The 22,225-nt window shown below is 42.1% G+C and overlaps 1 pseudogene; it reads right to left on the reverse strand.

Annotated features, from left to right (window-relative positions):
- LOC116523927 overlaps positions 1-22,225 on the reverse strand; it is a 35,283-nt pseudogene that overhangs the window by 9,886 nt on the left and 3,172 nt on the right.

Raw genomic sequence — 22,225 nt, forward strand, 5'->3', positions numbered from 1 at the left:
GCTTGGAGGATTACAGGGTTGAAATAGGAAATGCAATGCTCCCAAAGGTTCCCAGTCCTACCCTAAATTTGATGGAAATTAACAACAACAACAAAAAAACCAGCATCCCAAACTAGCCATTCTGTCACTATTCAGCTTCTGAAATGTTTTTCCAAGTTTGCCACTGAATTATAGTTTTAAGTGCAATGACTGAATGGACTAGGTAATTATTTAATTTGTTTTAAAGCAATTAATCATATTAAGTTTCTTGGTCCTGGCCCCAATCATTTAAGGAACACATCAAAAGCCCATTCTCTACAGGACTCTCAGACCCCCAACAAATAACATTGCTCTTCTCTACAGGTTTACCTGCTACCAAATTGGCTTTGCTAACTCATGACATGATATAGACATGGGCTATGCACTTCCCTCAGTGCTGAAAAGGACACTATAGGCAGAGCCACACAACAGTTTCTTAAGGAGTGAGTTTGTTTGTTACAAAGATTACTATTTCTAGGAAACCACCATCCTAGCGGCTGCATATTTTATTGCAGTATTGTGGCACAGGAGGGAGGCCACCATTTTTTGCTTTCTGAAGTCTCAACAGTACAAATTTCTCCCATCATCAGAGAATGGAGCAGAAGTGCATAACTGAAAACTCTGTCTCTTTGTACTTGTGTGCGAAATATCCTTACAATATACCTTTCTAATTTAATAAGGAGGCAATCAATAAAGTCTCTGGGATTGTCTGGATCCAGGGTCTTCTTGTGAGATTCCACTCTAGTCCTAATGTAGCCACAAATCTTGATACAGTCAGTGACAGCTTTACTGTGAGGTCCAGGAAGGAATTTCATGATATTTGGCATAGCGCTATAAGCCTGTAACATGATGATAGTAAAAGTTAGCCTTTCTTGTTTGTTTTCTTGTTTTGCCTTTATTTGTATGCCACCCTTTTCCCTGAAGGGACTCAGGGCGGCTCACAATTCAAAAAAGGGAGGGGGAAAAGACAAACAATAGACAATACAGCATGTTAAAAAGAAAACACAACAATCGCACAATTTGAGTGGGGGCTACAATCTTAACACCAGGCCAGCCGGGACAGCCAGATCTTTACAGCGGCGCAGAAGGACTGGAGGGTGGTGAGGGTCCGAATCTCCACGGGGAGTTCGTTCCAAGGGACGGAGCAGCCACCGAGAAGGCTCTCCTCTGGGTAGTTGCCAGTTTGCACTGGCTAGAAGATGGGATTTGGAGGAGGCCTAATCGATGCGATCGAATCGGTCTAGTGGAGGTAATTGGCAGTAGGCGGTCTCTCAAGTACCCAGGCCCACTACCATGAAGGGCTTTATAGGTGATAAGTAGCACCTTGAAGTGCACCCGGAGATCAACAGGTAGCCAGTGCAGCTCGCGGAGGATAGGTGTTACGTGGGTGAACCGAGGTGCACCCACAATCGCTCGCGCCGGCCGCATTCTGGACTAGCTGGAGTCGCCGAATGCTCTTCAAGGGCAGCCCCATGTAGAGCACATTGCAATATTCCAGCCTAGAGGTCACAAGGGCACGAGTGACTGTTGTGAGGGCCTCCCGGTTCAGGTAGGGACGCAACTGGTGTACCAGGCGAACCTGGGCAAATGCCCCCCTGGTCCACAGCTGACAATGATGTTTGAAGGTCAGCTGTGGGTCCAGGAGGACTCCCAAGTTGCGAACCTGTCTGAGGGGCGTATAATTTGACCCCCCAGCCTGAGAGATGGAGTACTTGGCCAATTCATGGGAGGGAAAACACAGCAGCCACTCGGTCTTTTCTGGATTGAGCACAAGCTTGTTGACCCCCATCCAGTCTTAACAGCATCCAGCCCCTGGCTCATCACATCCATCGCTTCGTTGAGTTGGCACGGGGCGGACAGATACAACGGGTATCGTCCGCATATTGATGGTACTTTATCCCGTGCCGTCGAATGATCTCACCCAGCGGTTTCATGTAGATGTTGAAAGAAGGGGGGACAGGACCGAACCCTGGGGCACCCCACACGTTAGGGGCCTAGGGGTCGATCTCTGCTCCCCAACTAACACGACTGCGACCTGTCCGAGAGGTAAGAGGAGAACCACTGTAAAACAGCGCCTCCCACCCCCACCTCCCACAGTCGTCGCAGAAGGATACCATGGTCGATGGTATCGAAAGCCGCTGAGAGGTCAAGGAGCACTAGGATGGAGGCGTGGCCTCCATCCCTGGCTCTCCGAGATCATCGGTCAACGCGACCAAAGCGGTTTCTGTGCTGCAGCCAGGTCTGAAGCCAGACTGGAACGGATCGAGATAACTGGCTTCCTCCAAGGACCGCTGGAGCTGAAAGGCCACCACCTTCTCAACAACCTTCCCCACAAAGGGGAGGTTGGAGACTGGAACGATAGTTGTTTAAAACAGCTGGATCCAAGGATGGCTTCTTCATGAGGGGTCTCACCACCCACCGCCTTTAAAGCGTGGGGGAAAGATCCCCTCCCGAAGAGAAGGGCGGTAACAACCGCCTGGATCCAGCCTCGTGTCACCTCCCTGCTGTTTACAACCAGCCAGAAGGGGCACGGGTCCAGCACACATGTGGGAGGCACCTACAGCTCTCATGGCCTTGTCCACATCCTCAGGGGTAACAGCTTGAAACTCAATCCAGCGATGACTTACCAGATCATCCCTTAGTGCCTCGGCTGGTACTGCAGAATTGGAGTCCGGTCCGCCTGGAGCCGAGCAACCTTGTCTGCGAGAAATTGGACGTAGTCCTCAGCCCTGCCCTGCAGCGGATCGCCCGTATCCCTCCTATTTAGGAGGGAACGGGTTATCCTAACAGGGCAGCTGGGCGCGACTCAGCAGACGCAACCAGAGAGGCAATGTGTGTTTTCTTAGCCGTCCTGATTGCCCGAACGTAATCTCTGGTGTAGGTTGTCCAAAAATGCTCGGCTCGATTCGGATTTGCTGGGACCTCCATAGGTGCTCTAGGCATCTTCCTTCGGCGCTTCATCTCCCGGAGCTCCTCAGGAACCAAGGAGCCTTCCGGGTATCCACTGCCTCGGAGCGCCGTAGAGGCGCAATCCGGTTAAGAGACTCCATCGGTGCCAAATCCCAGGCAGCAACCAGAGTCTCCGCCGAACTGTGGGCGAGAGCATCTGGAATAACCCCAAGCTCCGTCTGGAACCCCAAAGGGTCCATAAGTCGCCTGGGGCGGAACCACCTGGTCGGTTCCTCCTCCCTACAGTGGGGGTTTGGTCTCCGAAAGTCAAGCCTCAATAGGTAGTGGCTGACCATGACAGGGGCAAGATCTCGCTACCCCCTCAGACCAAGATCACAATTCCACTGCTCCGAGAGGAATACGAGGTCAAGCGTGTGACCCGCTGAGTGGGTTGGTCCTCGGATTACTTGGGTCAAGCCCATGGTTGTCATGGAAGCCATGAACTCCTGCGCTCCATCAGAGTGTTCACCGAGCGAAGGCAGATTGAAATCCCCAGAACCATGAGTCTGGGGAACTCAACTGCCAGCTCGGCTATCGACTCGAGGAGCGAGGGGAGGGCTGTTGCAATGCAGTTAGGAGCAGGTACGTTAGCAGCAGACCCACTTGACCCTTGAGGTCCAACTTCACCAGCAGGGACTCACACCCGACAAGCTCCGGAGCAGGGATCCTACGAGGTGCTAGAGACTCTCGGATAACAATAGCCACGACCCCCACCCCTTCTCTTAGCCCTCGGCTGATGGAGCACCTGAAAAACCCTCTGGGCACATCTCTACGAGGGGGACTCCTCCCTCCGGGCCCAGCCAGGTCTAAGTAATACATGCCAGGTCTGCCCTCTCGTCTAAAATTAAGTCCCGAACGAGAGGAGCTTTATGAACAACAGACCTGGCATTTAGTGACGCAGCCTAAGGCCAGAGTCCCTGATTACTCACACCACCTGGCCTTGGAGTGGGACTCATAGGGCCGGAAGGAGGGATCTCTGTGGACGTAGCGAGCCCTCCTTCCCCGGTAATGGCCTGCCCTAAAGTCCCCGCCATATCTGCCCCTTCCCTGTTAAGACCGTAATGCTCCAGCCCACTCCTGTGTCCGTGGTCTCCCCATCCACCCCCACAACCCCCGCGTGCTCCGGCAGGCCCTTCGAAACAAGCATTTTGTGGCTGGGATTGACCCAGGTCCCTCCAGTACTTCTGCAGAGCACTCAGTATAGAGGGTGCCTGGGTGAGGCCCCAGCCTACTCAGACATACCCAATCACACACCCATTCATTCCCCACTGACAATTTAAAAACACAGAGAAAAATACAGCAATATAGGAGTTAAAGGGGCACATACACCAACAGTCACATCATTCACACCTCACTCATAAAATGCGGAGACTAAGTGCGCAGTCTAGGATGGAACACAGTGAGAAGGGGGGAGGGGAGAGTACTCCGCTCCTCTCCCTTCCTGTGGCAGTTAGTTGATAAAATAGTTAATAAAAATAATTAAGAGCCCAGCTCCAATCCATTGAGGGTATACAGGGGGGGAGGGTGGCGTTTCCCCCCTCTGGTAAGGTCGAAAAGTCCCAAAAGTCCAGATGGTTAAAAAGACCGCCAAAGATTTTGGATCCGGGTAGCCAAATGTGTAGCAGGGCGTAGGGTCTGGATGGCCGGAGTGATGTCACTAGGGCAGCAAAAGGTAATGCTGGTTGAGCCGGTATAGTTTTGTTCGCGGATGTTAAACTCTGAAAGCTGCAATTGTAGGCTGGGTGGATAAGTGCCAATTAAGAAGGTGGTAAAAATGACACAGCAACGACAGAGAAGTAAGAAAGGCACCAGTAGTTGCCACTGGGGGAGTCCAAGCTCCAAATACGCTGCCTCTCCGGAGTAATGGTGACTGATGTAAAGTGACCTCAGTAAAGGTAATATACTGGTCAGCACAACACTCCTGGGGCAATGGTAACAGTTGATGGTATTGGTTGCCACAGAGGGCCTGTCGTTGAGTTTCTAAAGTTCCAGTCCCAGTCCCAGCAGGTAAATAGTCCGGCAATGTGAAGCCCCGAGAACAGCGGCGAGGTGGAAGAAAAAACGCCGCACCAGGATGCAGGGGGGGGGGAGTTATCGGAGCTGCAGTGGGGGCAGGAAACTAGTTCCTCTGTCTCCCAGTCCAGTCTAGGCATCTCTCCTGGGGTCCCCACCCCCTCTTTGGGGTGCAAACCAACCCCTCGGTGCTGCCCAATCCACAAGAGTTCAGCGTCTCTCAAAGCAGCGGGGCCGAAGCCACCGCCTCTCACACGAGAGCCGCCGCCGCCGCTCCCCAGCTGTTCCAAAGGGCCGACGAGGAAAACCGCACTGGAGGAGGTAACGCCGTCTTGGAGCCGCTCAGAGGCAGCCCCCTCCTCAAACAGCCACCCCCCTGGACAGCCCGAACATTGGCGCCCCACAGGAACCCCTCAATTACCATTTCAGGGGTCCTGGTCGCCAAAACCGGTCTTTTTCTTCTTATAACGATCAGAGCAACGAGGCTCGGCAGCCATTCCCGTTCTCACGCATGTGCCTGGTTGCCTTCTGTACAGCTGCACTGAAAAAAATTGTCTTCCATATAAAGTGTCCTCTTAGTTCTATTTTTTAAAATAAAATAAAATACAAGACCAGTATAAACAGTTTCACTGTAATATGCAATGCCTGCTAATCAAATGAATATAAAATATAAGCTAATGGAATCAAGCTTATTTAGTTATGATTTTTTCTCTCTTTAGTTATAGCTCCTCAATTACTATTTGAGAAATAATGGAATGAAAGCTGAGGAGTTATGGAAGACTTAAAGAACAATTATGTATGAAGGCCTCTGAAATAACAATAGTTAGAGCTCTGAGTAGTTAGCTGAGAAGAAACAGGGCTGAATCTGTATGCATCTTGAATAACTCTGGAAAGAATCACTGCTACAACATGTGAACTAACCAGAAGCAAGATGAACAGTCACTTGCATAAGAGATGCAGGCTGATTCTCACAAACATACTTTTAGGTCACTTTAAAAAGCCTCCAGTTTTTGTAAGTTGGAGGGAAATAACTGAACCAACCCTCTTAGTCTTAAACAAAGAGAAAACTCTGCTTGTAGAATAAATAAAGTTGGCATACCATTCCAGGAGCACTCAAAAGGTAACCTACAAATTCCTTAAAAATTTCCAATCTTTGAATGAACATTTTATCATCATAAGAGTATCGTTTCCCAAAGACAACAGCACATATCACATTAGAAACAGCAGCTGAGGTGGTTGGGACTACATCAAAAGGCTGATCTGCAACAGCAAAAAGAAAGGGGAGATGATGTGACCTTGTTTGCAACCCCCAAATCCTTTTCTCTAGTGACTTTGTGAATTTTCTTTTACACTACATTCTGTTTAGACTTACACACATGTGGAATCTTTATGGTTCCAATGACACCTGCCTGGAAATTTCTAGTGTACAGCCTGATTCTAGTATATGATGTCATGGTTGTAATTTGTGCCTCTTTGAAAGACAATGAAAGTGCAGATGGGCCATTTTTAGGAACTTCTCAATCCAGTGAACAGACTCTGGAAGTCAGGATTCAAGACACCATGTGCCATTCAGGTAGATTTCAACCCACTGTTTAATTGTAATCAGCTACCTTCAGAAGTATAACCAGAAAGGCAGAGTATTAATTCAAGAAAAAAACCAAGCATTTGCTTCTGAATTTAAAGATGAAAAAATAAATACACCATCTCACAGTTTTTGTGAAGCAAATGGAGACAAGAGCATTATGTACACTATCTTGTGTTGTACACATAAAGGTGGGATATAATTCAATAAATCAATAAAAATATTTTGCAATGTAGGATCACCTTCAAGCTTGATATCTTTTCTATCAAACAGAGAGCCTCTTCTGATATCCGTTCAGCCATCGACTTCTTTCCCATTCCAAAGTTCCTCACAGTGGTGAGCGTAAAGCGACGCAGAGCCTTCCATTTTCGTCTTCACCAATAATCCCTGAAAGAATAGAAATTGCAGTAACAAACAACAGGCACAGCAGCATTTTTTTAAAGAACAAAAAAAGCAATCTGCCCAGTAGTCTCCCTCACCGGCAAAACATCTAGCCTTCTCAAATGTAAAAGTAAACATGCATTTCTTTTTCCTTGATTCATTGATAATTTGGCAAAAAAAAAATTTGCTCATGAGTTTACACTATTTATTCAGATTACATCTTGAGCAATGTTACAAAGTATTTTGATAATCATATTTAATATTTAAAAGGGATAGCTTTTTTTTCTGAATATTCCTTTTTACCTGCTTCCTACCAATAGACATCACAAAAAGCCATACTTGAAAAACAAAACTGCTATTTTCCGTTTCTTGATATTTCCTGAAATTTGACATCTTCATTTCTGGAACGTGACAATAACTGAATGAGAACTGAATTACTGGATAAAGTTTGAAAAGACCTTCTGATTGCAACACCTACCTGCAAACTATTAACCTTAAAAGGTTTGAGTCTAATTTGTAAAGATATGTCCAACTTTGAAAGAGTGCTTCAGCTCAATAATTTTTTCAGTTAATTCACTCTCAAAGTAGATTTGTAGATTAAGGAGATGAATATTTCAAGCTACAAATAGTATCTAATGGTTCCAAAGTTTTTTGTAGCCTTTTGAAACGCCTTAGAGGTTTGATAGCTTCACAATTGCTAAATATTGCAGCTTTGGTATTGAAATGTCTTTCCTTCCTTCCTTCCTTCCTTCCTTCCTTCCTTCCTTCCTTCCTTCCTTCCTTCTTTCCTTCTTTCTAATAAAACAGTATACTACTATGCTAAAGGTACTATTTGAACAAAAACATATATAAAATGATGGTAAAACATCTAGCTGAAACTTAATAAAGTTAACGTCTTCTAAAAGATCCATTATTCCTATTATTTTTTACTATCTTTCAGGTTCAGGGATTTTACAGTTTCCTCAGGATAATTGATGAACACTCCTTCTTAATCTAATTTTAAAGCATTAAACTGTTCCTGAATCTGTCATCAAATTATACTTATGAAATTATGTGACTAGCATTATCTATAAAGGGGACATGCATATTCACACCAGCGTACCTACCATCCCTGTCTTACTGTCCCATTTATATGTACTCTTTTTATGTATTTATGGCTATGTTTCGCTTATTTTTATCCATTTATTTGTGCCAATTTTTTCATGTGTTTTTCCTACTTGTTTCCTTGTACTTGTTGACAAATTAAAATAAAATAATAAATTAAATAAATCTGAAGTGTTTTGAAGTGTATTGCTAGAAGTTTCTGTTGGTTTCTGACTGATTTTTTTTTTTACTATTTAAATTTGAACTTGGTTCTGTTTTATCTAGTTCACTTTAAAGTTGGCTAAAACAGGATTGAGGACACTACAGTTCAGAAATCTGTTGTTTGTGAGGGAATATTGAATAAAGGGGAAAATTTCCCTCAGACCACCCAAGTGGCTACCATATTATTTGGATTCTAATGCCAATCAGCTGAATGTGGGATAACTGACTTCTGTCGTGCTACTCTTTCTTAGTTTGGTACTTTATTCTCCAACCAGAGTTTTGATTGAACAACTTTTCAAGTACCAAGAGCTTTAGTATTTTATTTCCTTACTTAAAAATATGACCACCATCACTTTCTTAGAAAAGTTAATATTTTTATCTTTCCTCTAGCAATTGGAAACTACATCTCAAATTCAAGTGAAAATAATCTGCACTCACCATAGCCCTTGGTTATTTCATTAAGGATAGGTATAGGAGGTCGTCCTCCAAATTCTTCACTATGAGTTATCAGGGTATCTTTCACTGCCTCGTATCCACAAACTACAACCAATGGGTTTGGTCCTAGCCAGATAGTAAAAACTGACCATACTTCTTAGCAAGCTTAGGACAAAAGACAACAAAGGTATGAATTAGTAGGATTTGAGATCTCATTTTTTGATATCTGATTAATTAATAGCTCTGAATACATATTCATATTTGTCACTATTAGAATAGCCCGCTCCCTCTTGAAAGGGAGGGATGCGGACGACCCTTTACAGGGTAGAGCTGAGGAATTTGTTCAGTTTCTAATGGATAAAGTCGCTCGGATTTGGAGTGATCTGGACTCCAATTGCACAGTACCAGCCGAGGTACCGGGGGAAGGTCTTGAGCGGATTTTATGGAGCGAGTTTCAACTTGTCGCTCCTGAGGAAGTGGACAAGGCCATGGGAGCGGTGAGTGCCTCCACCTGTATACTGGACCCGTGCCCCTCCTGCTGGTCTCGACCAGCAGGGAGGTTAAACGTGGCTGGCTCCAGATGATAGTTAACACCTTTCTCCAGGAGGGATCCTTCCCGCACCTCCTAAAGGATGCGGTGGTGAGACCCCTCCTGAAGAAACCTTCTCTGGATCCAGCAATTTTGAGTAACTATTGTCCAGTCTCCAACCTCTCCTTTGTAGGGAAGGTTGTTGAGAAAGTGGTCGCCTTTCAACTCCGGCGATCCTTAGATGAAACCGATTATCTGGATTCCTTTCAGTCTGGTTTCAGGTCTGGTTACAGCACGGAAACTGCTTTGGCGCACTGATCGATGATCTTTGGAGAGCCAGGGATAGGGGCCACTCCTCTATCCTAGTGCTTCTTGACCTCTCAGCGGCCTTCGATACCATTGACCATGGTATCCTTCTGCGACGGTTGCAGGAGGTGGGAGTGGGAGGCACCGTGCTTCGGTGGTTCTCCTCCTACCTCTTGGACAAGTCGCAGTCAGTGTTGGTTGGAGGGCAGAGGTCGACCCCTAGGCCCCTAAATTATGGGGTGCTGCAGGGTTCAGTCCTGTTCCCCCTCCTATTTAACATCTACATGAAGCCACTGGGTGAGATCATATGCCGGCACAGGATTAAATATCATCAATATGCGGACGAAACACAATTGTATCTGTCCACCCCGTGCCAACTCAGTGAAGCGGTAGAATTGATGTGCCAGTGCCTGGAGGCTGTCAGGGTCTGGATGGGAATGAACAAGCTTGCACTCAATCCCGACAAGACTGAGTGGCTATTGATGCTCCCTCCCAAGGATGGTCCAGCTATTCCATCTCTTAGCCTGGGTGGGCTCGCAATTTGGGAGTCCTCCTGGATCCACAGCTGACTCTAGAACATCATCTGTCGGCTGTGACCAGGGGGGGCTTTGCCCAGGTCCTCCTGGTGCACCAATTGCGACCCTATCTGGACCGGGAGGCCCTTCGGATAGTCATTCACGCCCTCGTCACCTCAAGACTGGATTACTGTAATGCGCTCTACATGAGGCTGCCCTTGAAGAGTGTTCGAAGACTTCAGCTAGTCCAGAATGAAGCCGCACAAGCGATAGTGGGTGCACCTAGGTACACCCACGTTACACCTATCCTCCGCGAGCTGCACTGGCTTCCCATTGGTCTCTGGACACGCTTCAAGGTGCTAGTCGTTACTTTTAAAGCCCTACATGGTATCGGACCTGGTTACCTGAGAGACTGCCTCCTACCAGTTACCTCCCAGAGACCTATTAGATCGCACAGACTAGGCCTCCTCCGGATTCCATCTGCCGCCCAATGTCGGCTGGCAACCCCCCGGGGGAGGACCTTCTCTGTAGCTGCTCCAGCCCTATGGAACGATCTCCCCGTTGAGATCCGGTCCCTTACTACACTTCCGGCCTTCCGCAAAGCGACCAAGACCTGGCTGTTCCAGCAGGCCTGGGGCTGTTGAATTATCCAGCCGCATCCTAAGTTATGAATGTTGTTGAATTTTTAATTTTTGTCTTTTATTTCTTGTATCCCCCCCTTCCCTTCTTATTTGTTAGCCGCTCTGAGTCTTCCGAGAGTAGAGCGGCATACAAGCTAAATAAATTCAATTCAATTCAATTCAATTCACTTAACATTAAAAAAATATTACCAATGTAAGAGCCAAACCTTTTCCTAATCTAACATTTAATATTAGAAATATCCTTTGGATCAAGTTTTCCCAACTTGAAATTTTTCCACTTGAATTTTAATTTACTATAGTTAAAAACTTGATGGCCAAGAATTATGTTAGCTGGTCCAAAATGCATGGTTCAAAAATGGTGCAGAATGAATTCATTGTGATTAAAAGAAACAGATTCATATTAAAAGTGACTTTGCTTTCACATTAGAGCTTCATTCTGGGTTCTCCATTAAACATCACAAGTGTGACATTCAAACATCATGATACAACATGCATTGTTTAAATCCTGGTTTGTTTGTTTCTTTATTTATTAAATTTAACTACCAAACTCTCCATAACTCTGTGCCATTCACAAGTAAAAATAATGGCATATAAGAAAAAATATAGCAATAAAAAAGGGACAAAGTTAGGGGGAAATAATCAAAGGAATAAGCATGAAAAAGAATAGGAGCACATAACCAAAGAGAGCTTCCTTGTCAAAGGTTTAGGAAGAGAGGCAAGTATTTAAGAGTCTTTGAAATGCCAAAAGAGTGAGGGCCATTTAGATCGGGATATTCCAGAGGGCAGAGAAACATGACTGGAATGAGTCTAGATAATTGGCTTCCTCCATAGTTCACATCACTTGCACATTGCCCATCATCTCAACAACCTTCTCCAGAAAGGGAACATATAGTTATTGAAAATATTGGATCCAATGGTAGACTATTGCCTCTTTTATCACCTCCTCAATCAAGGATGCTGACACTACACTAAAGACCCTACCAGGAGAACACAGAATGGGCCCAGATGCCAAACTGATGGCAAAGAGAACTTTGCCAGTAAACGAATACCAGATCATGCTATCAGGCCCAGCACCTGGTTTCTCAGCTGATCCTGCCCTCTAAGAGAACAAGACAGAACAGATCTGAGGTATTTTATCCACTAGGTAGTCTGATTTCTCTTCACAGTAGCCCTCCCTCCCCATAGCAGCTCCCTCACCCTGAAAAAGACTACTAAAAAGCTATTAGTAGATATAGTAAAGATGCAGAAGTATTAAATGTCCTTATAATGACAAAGTATTCCCTAATATAGGCTTTTAGTCACATCCAGGCCCTCCTCCCCCAAGTCCTACCATGCTGCCTCATTGTGGCAGAGAGTGTTCCTTGGAGGGATGAGCAAAGAATGTTGGGAGTGTATAAATTAATTATATATTTCCAGCAAGGTCACCAAGGTGCAAAGACTGTCTTACCTTTGGAAAGGTTTTATACAGAGGCAGAACATCTTTTTGCAGTAGATTTCCCAGAAGGAGCCAGGGTCTCGGGCCAGGAGGAAACCTGGCTCTTTCTTGCTGAAACCGGAAGGCCCAGAATATGAGCAGAAAGAAAATGAACAGTATTATTGTCACAGGAATCAGTGCCAACTGCATGTTTATTCTTCTTGCCTGGAGGGAGTAAAAGAGATGAGACGGCTTGGAAATGAGTCTGGGACACACAGAGAATGACAGAGGCAAAGTCAAATGTGATTGTTTCTCTAGCTTTCTCTCTTCCACTCTCCAAGTTATCTTTTCACTTTTGCAGGCTATCAATTATTCCAGAACATGAAATGCTGTTGTTAAATATATGTTTTGTTACCATGAGCAAACTTAGAGCAATTGAAGAATTACTCTAATGACATATTTCTAACTAAATAAAGGTTATTTAATTAATTCAATTTTCTAGATTGAAATAGGTATCTTCTGATTGTGGGTAGACTTTGAATGTAAAATGCTAAATGGTACTAGAGCAAGTATGAAGGAGATAGCATTGGACAATCACTTTCTGGGCAAGCAACTGAACTTGATAGATTTCTACAATAAGAAAATTGTGGTTACAAAATGAACTGTTGGCAGTTCAGCCAACAAAAGAAAGAAATAGATGTACAGATGAACCTATCTGAATAAGCATCGTGGGAAGTATTTATAAATTTATATAACTGTTAGTAATATTGTATAGGAAATCATGTGTTAGTTAACCTAGGTCTCCAACATAGTGACTGATTAACAGCCTCTGAAATCCTTTTAAACTTACACAAACATAAGAATTATACAATTATTTCAAATTGCAAACACACATAAATAAAAACACAAAACTCAATTAACACAACATAAACATAAACAGCATTATAACATAGTTCAAGTGAAAAGACCCAATCACATTACTTAATTACTTGATTTAATCAGCTCCTTCTCAAGAATCACACGTGCACACACCAATGCCCTCAAGTGTCACACATTTCTAGACCCCCCAAGATCTACACCAAGGACAAGCTGTCCTACAAACAATCTCTCTGTACCCCATTTTCTCTGTAGCTACCCCTATAGGCAAACCTCTTTGATTTTGTCTAGTCATTCAGGTCATAGTTGTCCCAAAGGTGTTTCTTCAAGAGGCAACTGGACTTCCTTTGTTTTTTCTTGAAGATGTTTTGCTTCTCACCCAAGAAGCTGAAGAGGCCTCTTGCCTCTTGCAAAAGCACCTTTGGGACGCTATGCTTTTGAGAATAATTAATTTCCCTTTTCTCACAGATGCCTGAATTTCATTTTGATTTATTCTTGCACAACCCCAACTTGAGTTGGAACCCAAATTATTCTTCTGATAGCCCACAAATAAGGCTATCTTCTGCTCTCATCATCAACAGTATGAACTGGGCAGACAGTGGAGACAAAGGAGAAGGAACAGCTTGTTGCACTTTCCAGATGTCTGGACTTCAGTTCTAAGACTGCATAGCTAGCATAGCCAGTTTGGTCTAATGGTTATGACACCATGTCAAAAAGCTGAAGATCATGAGTTCTTGTCTCGCCATAGCCATGAAAGCCAGCTGGGTGTCCTTGGGCCAATCACTCTCTCTTAAGACCAACTCACCTAGCAAAAGATTTTTGACAAGGAAGCTCTTACTGTTTTTCAGGCAGAAAAACAGAAGAAATATCAGTTAAGATCTTGTGCTAGTTGCTTAACCGTTGCTGAGCAAGTTTAGCAGACAATTTTGCTACCTTGAACATAGTTGTTTATCTACAAGACCATCCTTTTTGCAACATCATGAAAGTTAATATATTATCAATATAGTTGTTCTAATGAACTTGGACAAAATGAGAAAGAGTTGTAATTATCTCACTTTTAGAAAATAAAACTACTGTTTATAGGACACCATGAGGCAAATAAAACATATAAGCAATTAGACAGACATTTCCACTTGAATAAAAAACAATAGCACACATACTTGATAGATAAAAAGAAAGCACAAACCTATACAGAATAATTAGATTTATAGAAACAAATGAAAGCTTGTCAATATTTCTGTGCTAGCTTGATTGTACTCATTTCCAATAAGGTACCACAAACTATAATTTTGCATGGATTTTATGTTGCATTGATGAAACTGTAATTAAAACTCCAAGTAGGGTAACTGAATCAATTTATTGTAGTGAAAAAAGAGAAGCGTGTTTTGCATTTTAAATACTTATTTTGAAAAAAATTAAGAATGAAAGAATAAAGTTGCTACTATAAAACTGTGTTATTTGTTCATTAACAAATGTCACAAAACTTTTAGTTATGATACTTATGATGTTACTGCTTCATTCATGTGAAGCTATTTAATATCTAATGAAAGTAATATAATACTTATATTCTTACATGAATATAAAATTGATACTTTATTTTAAAAAAGTCTATCTTCTGGTGACTGGATGGACAAATCATAAACTTGAACTGTCTCCATTGTACGTGTCATATGTGTATGTGTGCGCGAGAGAGAGTGAAATATAAGAATACTCTGTAGATAACACTCCCTTCCTTAAGTAAGTAGGGGTTTATCAAAACAAAATTCATTGGATCCCTCATGACTAATTGATACTGAATATAACAGGATTCTTTCATTTTTTTTAGTCCAAATCTCAAATCATGAAATGATTTCTTACCTGTGCAGAAACAACTCTAATAATCTGATCTTCAAAATATGAGTGGGTTTTTTTAAATGAAAATTGCTGTCAGGCCTGCAGTTGGATTGGATTGGATTATTACATTTATATGCTGCCCTTTTCCCCGAAGGGGACTCAGGGCGGCTCACAATTCAGTCAGGGAAGGGGGTACAGACAGGGGATAAAAAGATGAACATAACAATACACAATTAAAACACACAACAACCATACCATTCGAGGAGGGGGGCAAAAGCTCTTTAGCCCCAGGCCTGTTGGAACAGCCAGGTTTTAAGGGCTTTGCGGAAGGCCTGGAGGGTGGTGAGGGTTCGAATCTCCACGGGGAGCTCGTTCCAGAGGGTCGGAGCAGCCACAGAGAAGGCTCTCCTCCGGGTAGTCGCCAGTCGGCATTGGCCGGCTGATGGAATTCGGAGGAGGCCTAATCTGTGGGATCTGATCGGTCTATTGGAGGTAATTGGCAGCAGGCGGTCTCTCAAGTACCCAGGTCCAATACCATGAAGGGCTTTATAAGTGATGACTAGCGCCTTGAAGTGTATCCGAAGACCAATAGGCAGCCAGTGCAGCTCGCGGAGGATAGGTGATACGTGGGTGAACCGAGGTGCACCCACGATCGCTCGCGCGACTGCATTCTGGACAAGCTGAAGTCTCCGAATGCTCTTCAAGGGCTGCCCCATGTAGAGCACGTTGCAGTAGTCCAGTCTAGAGGTCACAAGGGCATGAGTGACTGTTGTGAGGGCCTCCCGGTTCAGGTAGGGACGCAACTGGTGCACCAGGCGAACCTGGGCAAATGCCCCCCTGGTCACAGCCGACAGGTGGTGTTCAAAAGTCAGCTGTGGGTCCAGGAGGACTCCCAAATTGCGAACCCTGTCTGAGGGGCATACTGTTTGACCCCCCCAGCCTGAGAGATGGAAAACTTGGCCAATCAGTAGGAGGGAAACACACCAGCCACTCGGTCTTATCCGGATTGAGTACAAGCTTGTTAACCCACATCCAGGCCCTAACAGCCTCGAGGCACTGGCACATCACGTCAACTGCTTCGCTGAGTTGGCACGGGGCGGACAGATACAACTGTGTATCGTCCGCATACTGATGGTATTTTATCCCGTGCCGTCGAATGATCTCACCCAGCGGCTTCATGTAGATATTAAACAGGAGGGGGGACAGGACCGAACCCTGCGGCACCCCATAATTCAGGGGCCTAGGAGTTGATCTCTGCCCTCCGACCAACACCAACTGCGACCTGTCCGAGAGGTAAGAGGAGAACCACCATAGAACAGTGCTTCCCACCCCCACCTCCCGCAGTCGTCGCAGAAGGATACCATGGTCGATGGTATCGAAGGCCGCTGAGAGGTCAAGGAGCACTAGGACGGAGGCATGACCTCCATCCCTGGCTCTCCAGAGATCATCAGTCAGCGCGACCAAAGCGGTTTCCGTGCTGTAGCCAGGCCTAAATCCCAACTGGAAGGAATCTAGATAATCGGTTTCCTCCAAGGACTGCTGGCGCCTGGGGTGGAACCACCTAATCGGTTCCTCCTCCCTACAGTGGGGGTTTGGTGTCTGAAAGTCAAGCCTCAGTAGGTAGTGGTCCGACCATGACCTAAAAGTTATATTCTTTTTAGGATATTTGGCCTGCCACACACTCTATAATTTTTCTATGCTGTTTCATTACTATAGTAATTGGGAGGGGGAATATTAAGGAGTAGAATTGTAGAATGTGTTGTTGTCATTCCTTTCTAGAAGCCCAAGGTCATTCTTTGTCTCCGCACCTCTGCACCTGACCGGAACCTGATGGGTGGAAATGGCAGTGTGGCTGAAGAAGATTGGACCATGTGATGAACTTGTGGGTGTAGGGGCAAGATATTGAACTTTCAACTGGGTGGGAACCCAGGAAGTTTCAGATTCGGGATCCCACAGATGTGCCAACATGTCTGTCTTATTAAATTGGAACTTTAAGGATAGCTCTGCCTTGGGTTCTGATTTAATTCTGCATGATATTTGGAACACTGACAATTGCTTTCTGCTCTTTAAACAATTTAAACTGTTCTTTAAACATTTAATTCCACTACTAATACTTGTAACAACTCATCTATTTCATATGGATCCAATCCTCTCTGATTGAATAGCATTTCTCCATAGTTGTTTCTTATTCCATAGTCTATTTGGTTGAAATATTTATATCTGATAGTATCAGGTGGAAGTTTGAATTTACATTGTCTGATGAAAGTGTGGGTAATAAATGAAGTATTGTCTTAGCACAATTTAATTAAAGTACATCCTGAATGATGGTCTTACCCAGTTCAAAATTTCCAGTGGTCCTCCGTCATTACAACTTAAGCATTCCTATCAACCTTAGTGGTGTGTGAAGCTAGATGCTTACAATGCTGGGTTAGTTAGAAGTGCACAAACATAAACTGTGTTCCTTTGCAAATAATCAAAAGAAAGAAGATGAGAGGGCAAACAGAAAAAATATCCCTATGTATAAAACTTTAATGAACTGAGAAAAGGAAAAAAAAGTGGTTGTCAGTGTATATTCAAGAATTTTTCCAAGAATGTTTGTAATATGTCCTCGTCTACTTTGCAAGTCTCTTTCTGGATTCCATATGTCTAAGCACATATTATTAATGAGAATAACATGGACTTTCACAAAATTGGACCTAAATGGACCAATCCTTCCCAAACACCCCAATGGGATGGTGTGTTATGGAGATATAGTCACAAAGATGTCCTCTTAAAAGGCAGTATAAGGAGAAAGTGAGGCAATGTGTGTTGTGATGTAGAGGTACAAATTCTACCATTTATGTACTTGTGCTGGAAAATTAGATATTTAGGCATCATTGTGGTTTGGGACGGAGACCTCAATGCATATGTACCATTTGTCTATCTAGCTTGGTCATGAAAGGCATTGCCATTAGACTATGGAGTGCGGGAGAGAGGTTGGCCTTCTATTTATCACCCAGGGATCCTGCAGTACAGAAATACTAAGTCAATGTCATGTGACAAAGACGAGAGATAAAAAAGCATGTATATGTATTGTTGGGAGCCCATTTTTATTCCTTTCTTTGTTTACATATTTATAGGTTGATGTATGTGAGTGCACAAGAACAACACATTAAAATTGCATATATGTTTTCATATGCACCAAATATATCAGTGTACCCAAAATGGTTGCTTACCTTTGTTCTATTCCCTTCAGCAATCTCTAGAGGTGACTGATTTGTAATGTTTACGAATGAGGAAATAAGAGTATGTGCCCAAAGGGAATATTTCCTTGTTTCCCAATGTGAATGATAAATGAAATGAAATGTAAGCACTAATTAGCAGTCACATTAAATACATGCTTATCAGAAAAAGGCATTGTTATTTGTTTCAGTGATCTATACTCTTAAACTTCTGCATATTTTCCAGAGCTATGTTAAGCTTCTCCAATCTGTCCTGACCTAAAACCTTGTAAATTTATTTCTGTTTATTTCTGATTGGTTGGGAGCAATCTGATCAAATTTCATTTCTGGTCCACTCATCATTTAGTTTAAAAACCTGTATATTGCTTTAATGTTTGTTGAGATTGTTCTTGTTATTACACATGGAATTGGATGAATTTTTAAGAAGAGCTAGAAAATCATAGGAAGAGAACACAAACCAAATTCCGTAGAATTCTCTGCTGGTTTCAGGTTGGACAATGAAAATCTGAAAAGTTACAATTCAAGACAGAGTGAAACTTTTCTCCACCAAGCAGCCTGATTTAGCTTCAGTAGTTCTCATCACCCACAACAAACCTCAGTCATCCTGAACAGGGTTACAGAACAGATATCAGTGGACAAAATAAGAGTGTAGAAACATTGGTATTTTAAAGTCCTTATAACTATGCCTAATATAGTCTCTTACCCATGTTGGACCCCCCCCCCAACACCCAGTTCTGCTGTGCTGCCTCTTTGAGCAAAGCATGTTGGAAGTGATTGCTAAGATTCCAGCAAGCTCACCACAAGATGTGAAGATCATATCAGCTGTCCAGCTAAAAAAACAGGCACTTATACTGTGTTCCCGAAATATAGGAAGATGCTGAGGGTAGATGATAAGGATAAAGGCATCCATTCATACTGCGTGGGGAAAGACAAAGATAGCCTTCATTTTAACAAAGAATCTACATGGGTAGAAAATATCAAATGATTAACAATATTGTACCAGGTGATTGGCCCTCCAAGCCATTGAAGAATGTTAAGGAACTTTCAGAGTAAGAATATGTATGACTACTGGCTAGATTAAAGTTAATAGCTAGTTTAGTTGCTAATGTTGCCATATAGGAAAAGAAAATCTAAAGCTGCAAAGACAGAATTACAATAAGAAGACGGAATGTGAAAACTAAAAATGTTGACTATAACTAGACAATCCATGACCATTGATCATCATTTCAGAGATACTTCCTCAGCTAAACAGAAAAACAAAATGTCCAAGGGTGGGAGCAAGAGCAACTTCTGACTTCCTGACAGTTTCCCCATTGAGTTTCCTTGTGGCATGGAGTATGATAAATGTCCCTTCCCTTCCCCAAGTATGTGGCTGCTGCTAAGGAAGGGAGGTAGGTAGGGAGCAACATATTGGGAGACTGGCTGAAAAATGATCATGGAACATTGAAAATGATGATCATGTGACCATAGCAGCTGCTCATCAGCCCAGCAGCAAGCAATAGCATAGAAGCAACCATAACTTTTGCAAATGTCATACTCTTGAGATTCATGGATCCTGGATTATGGACACATTCTGTACATTAGCCCATTTAAGGTACCTTAGTTCAAAAAATGTTGCTTTATGGTGTACAATTTCACATAATTACAAAGGTCACAACAATGAGATTTTAGTTGTATATAAATATACAAATGGAACATTGGGAGAATATGTGGTTGAAATGGCTTAAATTTATATTATTACATAATTTAAAAAAAGTTTTTTTCCTAAAATAATGTGCTTAAGGTATGTGATTCCAGAAAAAAGTGTCCCAAATATATAAAAGTACCTCAAATATATGCTGGAGATGTGGACAATATGAAGGATAATTTTAGTATGCCTAATGAATAAGGCCAGGAAGTTTTGGTTTCAAATGCATGTAGTGTTACAAAGACCAACATTCAACTGAAGCCATAAGTTTTTTGTGGATTGACAGTTACCAAAAATAATAATGGAACATTGCTTTTATACATGATAACAGCTGTGAGACTATTATATCACAAAAATGCAAAGATTCTGAAGTATCCACAATATAGAAATAGTTGATGAAATTGGCAGAATTTGCAGAGATGGCAAAGTTGACTTGTTTGATGAGGGAAAAGTCAAGAACCAGACTGATTAGCAATTGGAAACCCTTTAGGACTGTTATGTGGTAGAAGAAAACAATTTTTTTCTTAATTTCTCTCTCTCTCTCTCTCTCTCTCTCTATATATATATATATATATATATATATATATATGTATGTATGTATGTATGTATGTATGTACGTACGTACGTACGTACGTACGTACGTACGTACGTACGTACATACATACATACATACATACATATATATATATATATATATATATATATATTTCTTTTCTAAAATTTGTATTGTTTTTATCTTGTAATTCTTTTTAATATAATTTATTTTAAAAAGAAAGAAAATGACTTTATGGCACATAATCAATAATGAAACAATAAAAACAAAAATTATACAATTGTATGGAGAACATTTCATCAAAAATAGCAACCTGATTGCTGTGAACCCTTGTTTAAAAAATAGTACTTTCTTTATTCGCATTATTTAATTTCATTTATTCCCAAGTAAATGATGTTGAACACAACAGCATGGTGCTTTAGCAATAATGTGACCCAAACTAGCAGCTGACTCCATTATTTCATGAGCTTTCCAAATGAAGTAAATATAAAATATGTTATCTAACAATGAATGATTTGGTCTCTCATCATATCTGTGCTTGGTGCGTTTCCCCAGAATAATAAAATATTGCCTACTTGGATTAACTGTGGAAGGACAGACTGCTGAGTAGCTTATGAACACCTATACTCCTCCTTTCCCTTGCCCCCAGTAACCAACCCAGCTGTCAATTAAACTGTACCTGCCAATCAAACAGCAGCACTTGGGAGGTTGAGGAGGGATAGAGAAGTTGAAGGATCTATCTTGGATGAAGAGGCTGAATAAATGCAATAAATGTGTGAGGGAAAAGTTCTTCTAGCCATTTCCCCTAGATGGAGCCAAGATATGGAAAAGGAGAAGAGTCACGAGGCCCACCCAGGAATAAACAAGCAGGAAAGACAAAGAAAAAGTAAAGACTTTGATAGAACTAAACTAGAAAACAGAAACTAAAAAGATAAAAACATCAGACTGAATTCTATAAAAACATTTTCTAGGGACAATGATCATAAGGATAAAGAGGGTTTAAGACAAAAGAGATATAGAGGTCAGAAATAAACATATAGGAGATACAGAATGAAAGATATGAAGAGAAACTGGATTTTAAAGAATTTATTGTCAAAAGTCTGTAGAGAATAATATCATCTCACAAATTTTACCTGATAATTCTTATTTAGCAATTGTAGTTTGTTCTAGCAAAATGTTTGCTAAACAAGTGACGTGGCTGAGACAAAGAGGCCACAATCACTGGTTGCTGACATCTCATTCAGATAAAATTCTCTTGTCCACTGTCCTGTACCTGACCTATATATTTTTTTTCTTTTTTTACCCCCTTGTAGAGGCTGTTTATTTCTGAATTGCTTTTTCCTTCCTTGTCCCACTTCCCAAGAAGTGCTAATCCTTTAATAAACTAAGTAAGATAACCAATTTCGTTGTATTTATTTTGTACCATGACAATGAAGACTATACTAAACCTCAGATCTGGGCCTTAATTAGTTGAATAGAAACCTCTGGTTGCATCTGCTGCTATTAACTGACCAGGCTTTAATCAGTTTCACACTGAAGATTTTTATTGTTCTAAATTCACAATTGGTCAGAAAATGATATTTTACTATTGTTTATTACTGTCATATTTTGAATGGTTGGTATCAAGGCAGTTGCTAAATAAAGACTACCTCTGTTAATATGATATTGATTTCTAAATAGTTGAAGGCATTTATTATCTATCATCTTTTTTTAAAATAGAATTTATTTTTATTTTCAAAACAAACACAACACATAAAATCTTCCTTCTTTACATACTGTAGAAAGTGTATCAGTTGGTTACAAAAGGTTTTGGTGCGTCTATCCACAGTTATCAAGCGTAATTCATATTAATTCAAGTATTTTAACTCAGATATTTATACATGTTACCATCATCATACCTCCATTTTCATTTGACTATAATTGTTTAAACACCCTTCATCATAAAATATACCAAGATTTAATACATA

Source organism: Thamnophis elegans, chromosome 2 (genome assembly GCF_009769535.1).
Source record: "Thamnophis elegans isolate rThaEle1 chromosome 2, rThaEle1.pri, whole genome shotgun sequence".
Lineage (NCBI taxonomy): Eukaryota > Metazoa > Chordata > Lepidosauria > Squamata > Colubridae > Thamnophis > Thamnophis elegans.